Genomic DNA, 5,434 nt, shown 5'->3' on the forward strand with positions numbered 1-5,434 from the left:
GGAACCATAGACGGAAAAGTCGTCCATGAAAACCTCACAAATCTTTTCACAAAAGTCAGAGAATATAGCCATCACGAATCTTTGAAAAGTAGCAGGTGCATTACATAAACCAAAAGGCATACGTCTATAAGCAAAAGTACCAAAAGGCCATGTAAAAGTAGTCTTTGATTGATCTTTAGCCGACACAGGTATTTGAGAGAAACCAGAATAACCATCTAGAAAGCGGTAATGTGTATGTTTGCATAATCTTTCTAGCATTTGATCGATAAAAGGTAAGGGGTAATGATCTTTCTTAGTAGCCTTATTTAATTTGCGGAAATCAATTACCATCCTATAACCAGTAATAATTCTTTGTGGAATCAATTCATCTTTATCATTAGGAACAATAGTAATACCTCCCTTCTTAGGGACACAATGAACAAGACTTACCCACTGACTATCAGCAACGGGATAAATTATACCTGCCTCCAGAAGCTTTAGTATTTCTTTTCTTACCACTTCTTTCATTTTAGGATTTAGACGTCGTTGAGGATCACGAACTGGTTTGGCATCTGCTTCCAAATTTATTTTATGTTGACATAAAGTGGGACTAATGCCCTTAAGATCATCAAGAGTATATCCAATAGCATCACGGTGCTTCTTCAGAGTTTTCAATAATCTTTCTTCTTCATGCTCTGAAAGGTTAGCACTAATAATAACATGATATATCTTCTTTTCATCAAGATAAGAATATTTAAGATTATCAGGAAACGGTTTAAGCTCAAACACGGGATCACCCTTAGGTGGAGGAGGATCCCCTAGGATTTCAACAGGAAAATTGTGTTTTAGCATAGGTTCTTGTTTAAAGAATACTTCATCTATTTCCCTTCTTTCATTCATAAACATATCATTCTCATGGTCTAGCAAATATTGTTCTAAAGGATCACTAGGAGGTACGGCAATAGAAGAAAGACCAATAATTTCATCCTTACTAGGCAATTCTTCTTCACGGTGTTGTTTACTAAATTTAGAGAAATTAAATTCATGAGTCATATCATCTAAGCCGACAGTAACAACATTCTTTTCGCAGTCTATCCTGGCATTAACAGTATTTTAGAAGGGCCTACCAAATATAATGGGACAAAAGCTATCTTGTGGGGAACCAAGAACAAGAAAATCAGCAGGATATTTAGTTTTCCCACACAAGATTTCAACATCTCTAACAATTCCCATTTGTGAAATAGTATCTCTATTAGCAAGTTTAATAGTAACATCAATTTCTTCTAACTCAACAGGTGCAATGTCATGCATAATTTCTATGTATAAGTCAATAGGTATTGCACTAGCACTAGCACCCATATCACATAAGCCATGATAACAATGATCTCCTATTTTAAGAGAAATAACAGGCACACCTACCACAGGTCTATGTTTATCTTTAGCACAAGTTTTAGCAATTATAGTAGTTTCACCGCAGAACTGAATAACATGCCCATCAATATTATCAGAGAAGAGATCTTTAACAATAGCAATATTAGGTTCTACTTTAACTTGCTCAGGGGGTGTATATGTTTTAATATTGCTTTTACGAACCACAGTTGAAGCTTTAGCATGATCCTTTATCCTAACAGGGAAAGGTGGTTTCTCAACATAAGAAGTAGGAACAATAGGATCATTATAAGTAATAGTCTTTTCTTCAACTTTAATAGGTGCAGGTACTTTTACTTCTATGGGAGGATGATATTTAAACCACTTCTCCTTAGGGAGATCAACATAAGTAGCAAAAGATTCACAGAAAGAAGCTACTATCTCAGAATCAAGTCCATATTTAGAGCTAAACTTACGGAAAATATCGGTATTCATAAAAGATTTAACACAATCAAACTTAGGTGTCATACCTGACTCCTTACCATTGTCGAGGTCCCAATCTTCAGAGTTGCGTTTAATTCTATCCAATAAATCCCATCTAAATCCAATAGTCTTCATCATAAAAGAGCCAGCACAAGAAGTATCAAGCATGGTGCCATTATTTCCAGAAAGCCGAGCATAATTTTTTTGAATAATCATTTCTCTTGAGAGCTCATGATTGGGGCATGAATATAACATTGATTTAAGCCTCCCCCAAGCTTGAGCGATGCTTTCTCCTTCGCGAGGCCAAAAATTATATATATAATTGCGATCACGATGAACAAGATTCATAGGATAAAACTTCTGATGAAATTCCAATTTCAATCGTTTGTAATTCCGAGACCTCATATCATCACATAGCCTATACCATGTCGATGCATCTCCCCTCGAAGGGGAAGACCTTCTTCTTAACAACATCTCCGGATACACCTGCAAGCTTAAATAATCCACAAACTTCATCCACATATATTAGATGTTCATGAGGATATTTTGTTCCATCTCCTAAAAAAGGATTAGCTAGTAGTTTTTCTATTATACCCGAAGGAACTTCAAAGCAAGTATTTTCATTTTCAGTAGGTTCAGTAGCTATTTTCTATTATACCCGAAGGAACTTCAAAGCCCGACTTGTGGGGGAATCATAGTCTCCATCATTCTTTCCTCACTGGGACAATCTTATAATAATGATAATCATCACACTTTTATTTTTCTTACAACTCAAGAATTACAACTCGATACTTATAACAAAATATGACTCTATATGAATGCCTCCGGCGGTGTACCGGGATATGCAATATGACAATGATGGAGTGTGTCATAATAAACGGAATGGTGGAAAGTTGCATGGCAATATATCTCGGAATGGCTATGGAAATGCCATAATAGGTAGGTATGGTGGCTGTTTTGAGGAAGGTATATGGTAGGTGTATGATACCAGCAAAAGGTGCGCGGTATTAGAGAGGCTAGCGAAGGTGGAAGGGTGAGAGTGCGTATGATCCATGGACTCAACATTAGTCATAAAGAACTCATATACTTATTGCAAAAATCTAGAAGTTATCAAAGCAAAGTACTACGCGCATTCTCCTAGGGGGATAGATTGGTAGGAAAAGACCATCGCTCGTCCCCGACCGCCACTCATAAGGAAGACAATCAATAAATAAAATTATGCTCCGACTTCATCACATAACGGTTCACCATACGTGCATGCTACAGGAATCACAAACTGCAACACAAGTATTCTTTAAATTCACAACTACTCAACTATCATGACTTTAATATTATCACCTCCATATCTCAAAACAATTATCATGCTTCAATCTTTTCTTAGTATTCAACACACTCAAAAGAAAGTTTCACAAATCTTGAATACCAAGCATATTATTATTAAGAAAATTACCATGCTATTAAGAGACTCTCAAAATAATTTAAGTGAAGCATGAGATATCAATAGTTTCTTTAAAGCAAATCCACCACCGTGCTCTAAAAGATCTAAGTGAAGCACATAGAGCAAAATTATAACGCTCAAAAGATATAAGTGAAGCACATAGAGCAAAACTATTTAGCTCAAAAGATATAAGTGAAGCACATAGAGTATTATATCAAACTTTAATTCATGTATGGCTCTCTCAAAAGGTGTGTACAGCAAGGATGATTGTGGTATACTAGCAAACAAAGACACAAATAATACAAGACGCTCCAAGCAAAACACATATCATGTTGGTGAATAAAAATATAGCTCCACGTAAATTACCGATGGAAGTGGATGAAAGAGGGGTTGCCTTCATGGGAATCCCCAAGCTTAGGCTCTTGCCACTCCTTGTTCCATAATCCATCACAAGAATTCACCCAAAACTTGAAAACTTCACAACACAAAACTCAAGATAGAAAACTCGTGAGCTCCGTTAGCGAAAGAAAACAAAAGACCACTTCAAGGTACTGTAATGAACTCATTCTTTATTTATATTGGTGTTAAACCTACTGTATTCCAACTTCTCTATGGATTATAAGCTATTTTACTAGCCATAGAATCATCAAAATAAGCAAACAACACACGAAAAACAGAATCTGTCAAAAACAGAACAGTCTGTAGTAATCTGTATCTAGCGCAAGATCTGGAACCCCAAAAATTATAAAATAAATTGCTGGACGTGAGGAATTTATGTATTAATCATCTTAAAAAATAATTAACTAAATATCACTCTCCAAATAAAAATTACAGTAGTTCTCGTGAGCACTAAAGTTTCTGTTTTTTTTACAGCAAGTTCAACAAGACTTTCCCCAAGTCTTCCCAACGGTTATACTTGGCACAAACACTAATTAAACACAAAAAACACAACCAAAAACAGAGGCTAGATAATTTATTTATTACTAAACAGGATCTAATAGCAAGGAATAAAAAAATTGGGTTGCCTCCCAACAAGCGCTATCGTTTAACGCCCCTAGCTAGGCATAAAAAGCGAGGATAGATCTAGGTATTGCCATCTTTGGTAGGCACTCCATAAGTGGCTCTCATGATAGATTCATATGATAATTTTATTTTATTTCTTGGAAAGTGTTCCATGCCCTTTTTTAATGGAAATTGAAATCTAATATTCCCTTCCTTCATATCAATAATCGCACCAACCGTTCTAAGGAAAGGTCTAGCAAGAATAATAGGGCAAGAAGGATTGCAATCAAGAACAATGAAATCTACGGGCACATAATTACTATTTGCAACAATAAGAACATCATTAATTCTTCCCATAGGTTTCTTAATAGTGGAATCCGCAAGATGCAAGTTTAGAGAGCAATCATCAAAATTACAGAAATATAGTAAATCACACAAAGTCTTGGGAATAGTAGAGACACTAGAACCCAAATCACACAAAGCATAAAACTCATGATCTTTAATTTTAATTTTAATAGTTGGTTCCCACTCATCATAAAGTTTTCTAGGGATAGAAACTTTCAACTCAAGTTTGTCTTCATAAGATTGCATCAAGGCATCAACAATATGTTCGGTGAAGGCTTTATTTCGACTATAAGCATGTGGAGAATTTAGCACGGATTGCAACAAGGAAATACAATCAATTAAAGAGCAACTTTCATAATTAAATTCCTTGAAATCCAATATAGTGGGTTTAGCAACATCTAGATTTTTATTTCTATCAATCCCACTTTCATCAATTTCATCATTAAGATCTAAATACTCTGAATTTTTAGAACGCCTTCTAGGTAAAGGAAGATCATATTCAGTTTAATCAAGATTCATATTGCAAAACAAAGATTTAATTGGAGACACATCAATAACTTTTAGATCTTCATCATTATTTTCATAGGAATTCGGTTTAGCGGCCATCTTATTAATTAAGGTGGCTTGCATATCCAAACTTTCAGCAGTCGTCTTCTCTAGACGAGCAATCTGGGATCTTATACCCTCAAATTCTTTAGACATATCATCAAGCTCTTTATTCATATAACTCCTAAAACTTTTTTGTTCCTTAAGCTCGTTTCTAAAGAAATTATTATGCTCAAATTGCAAAACCATAAACTTCCTAACATTGTTTTCGAT

The sequence above is a fragment of the Triticum dicoccoides genome, chromosome 3A (assembly GCF_002162155.2).
Source record: "Triticum dicoccoides isolate Atlit2015 ecotype Zavitan chromosome 3A, WEW_v2.0, whole genome shotgun sequence".
In the NCBI taxonomy this organism is placed as follows: Eukaryota; Viridiplantae; Streptophyta; class Magnoliopsida; order Poales; family Poaceae; genus Triticum; species Triticum dicoccoides.